The following is a 9,480-nucleotide window of genomic DNA, read 5'->3' as shown; positions in this document are numbered from 1 at the left end:
CAGAAGGGACCTGTGACCAGGGCGGGGCGGCCACCTGGGGAAGCTGAGGCAGCGCTGGCCCCTGCTGGGGCAAGGGGAGGGCCTCCTCACGCCACCGGCACCACATGACCTGCCTCTGCCTGCCGCGTGGTCCTGCCCACACAAGGGAATGGCAGCCGCAGGATCTACCTTTACGGAGCTCCTGCCCCACCACGGGCTGAGGTGCTCAGCTCCCGGGGAATGTGGGGGCTGGGGGCCCCGAGAGGAGGGCCTGGGGTCTCTTTAGGGCCATTCCTACGCACCTCACTGAGGTCTGGTCAGGGCAGGCTGGCCTGGGCCGGAGATGGTCCAGGAGGGCCGACAAGGTTGCAGGTACACTGCAAGTGAGGCTGGCCGCCCGCCTTGGCCACCACGAGGGGCAGCTTCTGTAAGCTGACCCTGTGTGTCCCAGTCTGGTCCCAGGGGCGCTGTGGCCAGGTCACACCCAGCCTTAGCCTTTGTTAATCTGCGTGCAAAACAACAGCACTTCCTAACCCTCACTCACTCTCAGGGCACGGCTGTTTCGATAATGATCCACATGCCTCTTACCAACTAGGCGTGTTTCCACGGCGCCTGGAATGTGAGTGCTCGTGTCTCAAGTACGTGATGTGCCTTCCACGTGCCAGGGCATCATCTAATTTAGTCCTGAGAGCCACCCCATGGCACGTGTGCCGCTATTTCTCCCACTGTACAGGTGGGGAAGCTGAGGCACGGAGCCACGCAAAGACTCGCGTCCGTAACGTGTGGGCGGGGCTCAAGTCCAGGCAGCCTGGCTCCAGAGCCCACAAGGCCAGCCGCAAGCCTCTACTGCTGCCTTGTGGGGGCCGCAGCAAAAACCAGTACGGTGAACAAAGACAAAGCAATGTCACTTAAACTTCAAATATTTTTTAGAAAGGATTTCTGGTTTCCAGGCGGGAAAGTGGGTGTGTCTTCTCCCACAGAGACAAAAACTATGACAAAGAAAGAAACTGTGATATGATGGCCCCTGAAAACAAGGCAGTGGACGACCTGCAAAGCTGACGGGCATCCCGCAGAGGAGACGGCGGGGAAGCCCTGGGGCGGCGTCTGGTCAGCGATCATCGCGATGATCTTCAGAACAAAGACACGAGCTCTCGGCTGAAAGTTCTCCGGGATCTCTGAGCGAGAGTAGGAATGAACCTGCTCCTGGACCCTCGCGGGGGAGGTTTCAGGGTCTCAAGGCAAAGAGACGCCTCGGAGCGACCAGGAAGGCCAGGCAGGGACCCACACGGGACCAAGAGTCAGGCTGGGGCGGGCTTCTCGCCGGTACCCTGGCCGCGAGGAGACTGCGGCGCAGCATTTTCAAAGTACGAGGGAAGACGACTTTGAACAGCGAATTCCACACCCAGGTAAACGACCATCTAAGAGTGCCAACGAGAAAGGGGCACTTCCGACATGGAGATCCTGCTGGACTCAGAAAGCTGAGGTCCCACTGACCCTGTGCCAGAGAGCTGCCGAGGGGGTCGGGGCCCACCGAGGAGAGACGGTGAGCCCTGGGTGGCGCGGCCGGATGACCACAGCTGCAGTGAGCACGGGGTCAGCCACCCGGACACCCCGGGACACGTCGAGAAGACGCCAGCAGATCTGACGCCGAGGTTCAAGATGTCGATGAGTGTGAGTCTGTGCTCTCCCTCACGGTCAGCGCTCCCTGGTCTTCTTTCAGGAGCCTTCCCTGCCCTGGGATCAGAGACAGGGTCTTCGGGATTCTTTCCTCCACAGCGCTACGGTTTTGTCTTCTGCCCAGTTTTTTTTTTCTTTTTTCTTTTTTCTTTTTTTTTTTGCGGTAAAGCACACATAGAATTTGCCGTCTTTACAGCACAAGTCAGTAACATGCGTGTCCTCACGTTGTTGTGCAACCATCTCTGTGATTCGCCCCATCTCCTCAAGCTGAAGCCCTGGCCCCTCTGCACACTCTCCCCCAGGCTCCCCTCTCCCCACCCCAGCACTACCTCCTGTCTGTGATTTGGTCGACACCGCAGACCTCGTGCAAGTTAAATCAACAGCAGTTCTCCTTTTGTGTCTGGTTTATTTCACTGACCATGAGGTTCATCTCAAGGTTCATCCAGGTGGCAGCCTGTATCCTTTCTAAAGGCCCGATAATACTGTTTATACACCATTTTGTTTATCCATTCATCCTTCGACGGACACTCGGGTTGCTTGCCTCTTTTGGCTGTGGTGAGTAACGCTGCTATGAATGTGGGTGTGCAAGCACCTCTTTGAGGCCCTGCTTTAATTTCTCTTGGATGTACACCCAGGAACTGCTGGGTCATGCGGTAGTTCTATTTTTACTTTTTTGAGGAACTGCCGTACTGAGTTCCACAGTGACTGCATCACTTCACATTCCCACCAACGGTGTACTTGTACAAGGGGTTTAACTTCTCCACATCCTTGCAAACACTTGCGATCTCCTGGTTTTTGAGAGCGGCCACCCCGGTGGGTGAGAGGTGGCACCTCACGGCGGCTGCGGTTCGCGTCCCCCTAGTGGTTAGTGATACTGGGCAACTCGCCATGTGCTATGGGTCATTTGCATGTTTTCTTTGGAGAAACGTCTAGTCAAGACCTTTGCCCACTGGTCTTTGTTAATCAGTTGTAGTTCTTTACATAGTCTAGATATTGACCCTTTATCAGATAACGATTTGCAAATGGATCTTCCCCTTCTGTGGGCTGCCTTTCTCACTCTATGGGTCGTACTTTTTGATGCACAAAAGTTTAAAGTTTTCATGAAGTCCAATTTGTCTACTTTTTCTTTTGTTACCTGTGCCCCTGGTACACTGTCCAAGAAATCACTGCCAAATCCAATGTTGTGAAGATCTTGCCCTACGTTTTCCTCCAAGATGTTTATTGTTTCAGCTCTTACGTTTAGGTCCTTGGTCCGTTTTGCACTGATTTTGCACGTGGAGTGAGGCCAGGGTCCAGCTTCCTTCTTTCACCTGTGGGTACCCGGTGCTCCGTCTGTTGAAAGGCTGTCCCCTCCCCATGAAGTGGTGCTGGCACCCTCACTAAACGTCACTTGACCGCACGTGTGAGGCTGCCTTTCTGGGCCCTCTATTCTGTCGCATTGGTCTGTATTTGTCTGTGTGCCAAGACCACACAGTTTTGATTACTTATCTTTTGTTGTAAGTTTTGAAACCTCCGGGTTTGTTTTTCTTTTTCAAGATTGTGTTGACTATTCACGGTGCCTTGAGGCTCCATATGCATTTTATAACGGGTTTTTCTATTTCTGCAAAAAAAAAAAAGTCATTGGGATTTTGATAGGGGTTGCCCTAAACCTGTAGATCACTTTGGGTGATACTGCATTTTAACAACACTGTCTTTCCATCAATGGACGTGAGATGTATTTCCATTTCCTTATGTCTAACTTCTTTCAGCAACATTTCATAGTTTTCATTGTGCAAGTATTCCATCTCCTTAATTCCTAAGTATTTTATTCTTTTTGATGATATTGCAAATGGGGTTGTTTTTGTAGTTTCCTTTTCATATGGTTCATTGTTCATTTGTAGAAACGCAGCTGATTTTTATGTGTTGCCTTTGTATCCTGCTACTTAGCTGAGTGTGTTCATTAGTTCTAACAGCTGGGTCTTCTACATATAAGGTCATATTATCTGCAAACAGAGATGGTTTTACTTCTTCCTTCCCCGTGTGGACACTTTCACTCCCTTTTCTTGCCTAATTCCTCTGGCTAGAACTTGCAGTACTATGTTGAACAGAAGCGGTGAGAGCAGGCATCTTTGCCTTGTTCCTGATTTTAATTAGAAAAGCTTTCAGTCTTTCTCCATTGAGTATGTTTCTTGCAGGTTTTATTTTCATATATGGGTTTTAATACATGGAGTAGTTTCCTCCTATTTTGTTGAGTTTTTTTAATCACGAAAGGGTGTTGAGTTTTGTCAGATGCTTTTTCTGTGTCCACTGCAACGACCGGGTGGCTTTCCCTCCGTTCTGTTAACGTGCTGTACTATGCTGGTATTTTCATAATGCTGAGCCATCTCTGCAATCCAGGAATAAATCTCGCTCGGTCATGCTTCTCAACTGGCTTGCTAACACTTTGCTGAGGATTTCCACACCAGTGTTCACAAGGGACACTGGTCTGCAGTTCTCCTGTGGGGTATGTGTCTGGTTTCGCTGTTAGGTACTGCTGCTTCATGGAATGAGTTAGGAAGTGTTCCCTCGTATTCAACTTTGGGGAAAATTTACAAAGGATTGGTATTGGTTCTTCTGTAACAGCCTGGCAGAACTCACGAGTGACGCCCGCAGGTCCACGGCTTCCTGTGTCAGGAATTTCTGATTACTGACTCAGTCTCCTTACTGGTCACACATCTTCTCAGACTTCCTGTTTCCTCATGGTTTAGTCTTGCTGTGTCTTGGAACTCGTCCCCTTCACCCAGCTTACCCAGTCTGTCGGTGTACACTGTTCACAGCGCTCTTACCATCTTTTCTGTTTCTGCACAGTCAGTAGTAACGTCCCTCTTTCGTCTCTGGTTTTAGTAACGTGGCTCCTTCCTCTCTGCCCCTTAGCCCATCTGGCTGAAGGTCTGTCAACTTGACTGATCTTTTTGAAGAACCAACTCTTGGTTTCACTGGGGTGTTTTCCGAGTCTCTGTTTTGTCTCTGCTTCAGTCGTTAGAATTTCCCTCCTTCCACCGCCTTCGGGTTTAGCTCGCTTTTCTTTCTCTAGGCCTTTAAGACGCAAAGGTAGATGGCTGACGTACGACCTCCCTGCGTTTCGGTGTAAGCATCTGTAGCTGTCACCTTCCCCTCCCCACCGCTTTCACTCCGCCCCGTGAATTTTGGTACGTTGTGTTTTCATTTTCATCTCTACATATTTGCTGATTTCCCTTGTGATTTTTGTCTTTGACTCACTGGCTGTTTAAAAGTGTGTCGCTTAATTTCCAATCTTGTGAATCTTCCAGTTTTCCTTCGGTTATTATTGATTTTTAACTTCATCCTGCTGTGGTCAGAGAACATACGTTCTACAATACCTGTCTTTTAAATTCATGGAGACAATTTATGGCCCAACATAGGTCCTATCCAGAAAAACGCCCTGGGTGCACCTGAGAATGTGTACCTGTTGCTGGGTAGTGTTATCTATGCTAAACCTAGTTGGGTTATGGTGTTTTAAGTCCTCTGTTTACTTATCTTCCATCTGGTTGTTGTACCCATTATCAGGAGTTGGGGACTGAGGGCTCCAACTGTTCTGTAAAACTGTCTGTTTCTCCTCTCAATTTTGTTATTTTTGCTTCATGTATTTTGATAGTCTGTCAATAGGTGCATAAATGTTTATACTTGTTGTATCTTCTTGCTGTATTGATACTTATTAATAACATCCTTCTTTGTCTCTTGTAAACTTTAAAAATTTAAAGTCTGTTTTATCTGATATTGGCAGAGCCACCCCATTGTCTTTTGGTTACTATCTGAATGGAATCATTTGCTTTGCATTAGTTTCCTTAATTATGCAGGCCCAGCGTCCAGGGTTTGTGTGGCCCCCCAAGCACCTAGGAGGCGTGGGGAAACCAAGGCAGCAGGGCCAGAACCAGCTGCCAGGGGCCCTCCAGCCCGTCTTGGTGAGGAGTCAGGGCCTCCTGGGCAGGCTGAAGACGAACAGTCATCCGGCCACTGGAGGGCAGAGGCACTGAGTGAGTGCTGGGCCAGGACCTCCATGTACGGACAGCAGCACCTGCCACCGAGGCGGGAAGCCCCATAAAAAAAACCAGCAGGGCCTCCAAGCAGGGCCACTACTCTCCTGCCAGCACCACCTGGTTCCCTGGCCCAGTGGCTCTATCTCACTTTTTGCCTCTGAAACGGCTTGCTTACTCCTAAAATTCTATTGGTTCCCTGAGCTCACTTCTGATTGGTTATTTCCTTCACTCCTGATTGGTTATTACTCTCACTTCTGATTGGTCCACTTGTAGTACTTCATTTGCATGGAGCTCACTCCTGATTGGTTATTTCTCTCACTCCTGATTGGGCTATTTCTACAAAGCTTGTTCCTGGTTGGTCAACTTCTGTTATACTTTATTTGCATATGATGTTGTAAAGTGTAAAACCGGCAGCCTATAAACGCCTGTGTAAACCTACAGACGGGGTCCAGAGCCTGGAGTGTTAACTCCTCTGGGCCCGCCAGCGTAATAAACCTGAGTTCTCCAGCTCTCTGAGTGCTGCTTGGTCTCTCGCCCAGATCCAGGTTGCTGTCACAACTGAGCTGTAACACTGAGCTATAACACGTTTTTCTACACCACCACCTCAGAAGCCCCTCTGCTGGTGCCAGGGGGGAGTCTAGATCTGTGATGGGGACCCTCGGAGCCCCCCATCTGCAGAGCCGGCCTACTCCTCGCTGACCTCCGCAAGCCGGGGAGTCCCATGACTGAGGAGGGTCAGCATGGAGGCCGGGGTGGGGCGGTCCCTGTTGTGCAGGAGGGGGTGACTCCCAGCTGCGGGAGCTGGGAAAGCACCTCAGGGTCTGACAAATTCTGAATCTGCTGGTGGGGCGGGTGACTGGAGAGTCTACGACATGGGAGTGAATGCCCTTGCAGCTGCTGGGCCGGCTCTGGGGAAGTCAGACCCTCAGCAGGACCCAGGGGACACCGCACAGATGAAGGCCTGCACTGCCGAGAACCGAGAGCTGCAGAGTGGCTGCACTCTGAGATGTGGCCTGAAGGTGGCAGGGGTCGTTGGGGTCTGGTCCCCAAGCAGCAGGGGCAAGGGAGTGGGGGCTGAGGTTCCCCCAGGAGCAAAAGGCCAGAAGCACTCACATGCCCTGAGCCGTGGCTCCCTGTGGTGACTGGGGCAAGCTGGACGGGCAGCCGACAAGATGTGTACACAGAGCAGAATCCAATGACCACGCAGACAGCTGTCACCCTCCTCGTGGGGGCCTCGGCCCACCCCCAGCGCCCAGACCCAGGCAGTCCTCAGACCAGAACCACTGGCCAGAGGACACCAGGGCAAGTGTCTGGAGCGGTGAGCCCCCAACCCCTCCTGGGGGACCCACAGCATTCACTCCCAGGATAGAGGGGCCACCACTGACACCATGGACCCAAAGCACCACCAAGGCCCCTCTAAAATTGGGGCTTAAGGGGCCAGCTATGCACTGGTCACTTCCCTGACCAGGATGGACAGGCTGAGCTGCTGGCAGAAGCTGCCCACTGACTCCCCTGCCGTCAGTGACTACTGCTGTGGCAGGAGGGGCCGGTGGGAGCCCTGATCCCATGCCCCCTCAACCCCCAGAACCCCACCTGGGGCGGAGTGGCCCAGAGCACCTAAAGGAAGGGAGAGTCTCCACCACCGTGGCCCGGTTAACCCGCCTGCCAGCGCCCGCACAGCCGGCCCGACCCCGGCTGCGTAGGGCCCAGAGTCCTTGTGTCCCGTTGTCCAGGCCCCAGAGCACCACCGCTTCATGCTGGGTCCACACTCAACGCAGACTCACCTCATGTTCCCTGGGGCTCACCTGAGTCCCGACCAGAGGCGCCAGCTGTCCCCTGGCCCCCCCGGGCCCTGCGTCCAGTGCGCGACTTCGGCCCCGCTGGGTCACTCCCCCCAGCAACGTCCACCCTGCTAACAAGGTACCTGTCAAGGGATTGCCTCCAGCAGCTCCATTTTCACTCCTAACAGCTCTATCTGCTGGTTCTGCGTTTCTGTGCTTTGGAGTCTCCATCTTTGCTTGCACTTTGTATTTATCGTTTTCATGACACTAAGTTGTCATGTGGTTCAAAGGAAAACTGGCTGCTGCGATCCCCGGGGGCCTGGCTCTGTGGCCGCGTCCTCCTGTGCTGGCTGAGCCAATGAGTGGCCACTCCGTATCTCAGCTGGAGCCCTGAGGCCACCTCGGGCTCCTCCAGGACAAGGTAGGTGCCTTTCCTTCTACCAACCAGGCTTCTCCCTTGAATTTCCGGGGCTACGGGCAGTGTAGGCTGAGGCCCACAATGGGGAAGGCTGTGACCCCACCCCTTGTTCTAGGCTGAGCGCCTGCCGTGGGCTGGCCTGGGACACAGTGTCAGCAGACGAGCCCGTCCCCGACGCGGTGGACACCTAGGAAGCTCGCTCGGCCTGGGCCCGGGCTGCTGGGGAGAAGGGCCCCTTGCCTCTCAGTGTTGTGTACGGCACTCACACTCCCACAACGTGGGAGCCTGACCAAGGGCGGCCGGGGTGGGCTCCCCACAACCCTCCACCTGGGCTGTGCAATGTCTTCAGTGAGGACAGCGTTTCCGCTGGAGGAATGGCTGCTGATTCGGGGCGGGGCCAGGGACAGGACACACCTGACTGCGTCCACCCACTTCCACACGCGTGCCCCCCGCCCGGCCACCCCCAGTGCACCCCTGGGGCACGAGCCTGAGCCAAGTCCCGCTTGGGGTCCGGCTCCAAGAGGTGGGGTCGTGGGGCCCTCTCAGACGGGAAGCGCCTTGTGGCCCGTGCTCCGTCCCTGCTCCCACATCCAACGGCCTGGAGAGAACCACAGACAGGCCCGCGAGAAGCAGCACAGCGCCGCCCTCCGTGCTCCGCGCTCGGCGTGAACCTCTCAGGCTCACGTTTGGAACCCAGCCTTGCTCCCCGCCTGCGTCCAGTGTGCTGGCGGGCTTACGCCGACCGCTGCGCCCCTGCTTGTCGTGACCCAGGCTGAAAGCACAGAGCAGAACCGGCGGACTTTCCCTGGAGGACTTGACGTCTCTGTTTTCACACAGACCGTTTATTAAATTAGAAGACTGAGAGTAAAAATACATTTTACAATCCAAGAGGAATCTGGACATTGGACCCCAACAGAATGATCAGAAACGCAAAGCTCTGAGGACCATTTCGGCAGCCATCGCACAGCAGACGCCCCAGGGCCCGTGACAGGGCGCGGAGCGGGGACGGGGGAGGGGCTGATGGAAATGCTTCTCTCCTCACCAACACGGCCAGACTGGACCCAGAGCAATCGTCAGAGCAGCAACAACCTGCAAGGCACTGCGGCCCCCGGACCCAGCATCTGCGGGCGCCCGAGCCTGGGGAGGCCTCCCTGAGGGGCTGCACCACCCACGACACAGGGCCCGACTGTGACCACGGCAGATGGGAGTCTGATTTAACTAACAAAGGCTTCACACCACGTGCGCCCTGTGATGTGCGACGGAAGCAGCGTCCACAGGAAGGGAGGTGCGGTGGCAGGTTTGGGGCCTGTCCTGAAGCCACGCCCCCCTTCCCCCACAAACAGAGGCCCCAGGGGCCGCATGTATGCGAGCAGGCAGGGCGCGCCTGTGCCCTGCAGTCACCACCTAACACCAGGGCCACCGCCGCCCATCCAGTGCTCTCGAGCATCAGAGGGCCAGTCTGCAGCAAGGCACAGGTGGTCCAAACCCAACCCCCAACGCAGCTCCCCACCCAGGGCCACCGCCCGGACAGCAAGCCTGATGCACCCCTCGGGGGCAGAAAGCAGCCTTTCTGGCCGACATCACACCTAGCCTGTGCGTGCAGGCGCAAGGC

The sequence above is a fragment of the Vicugna pacos genome, chromosome 10 (assembly GCF_048564905.1).
Source record: "Vicugna pacos chromosome 10, VicPac4, whole genome shotgun sequence".
Lineage (NCBI taxonomy): Eukaryota > Metazoa > Chordata > Mammalia > Artiodactyla > Camelidae > Vicugna > Vicugna pacos.
Note: the sequence above shows the minus strand (reverse complement) of the source record.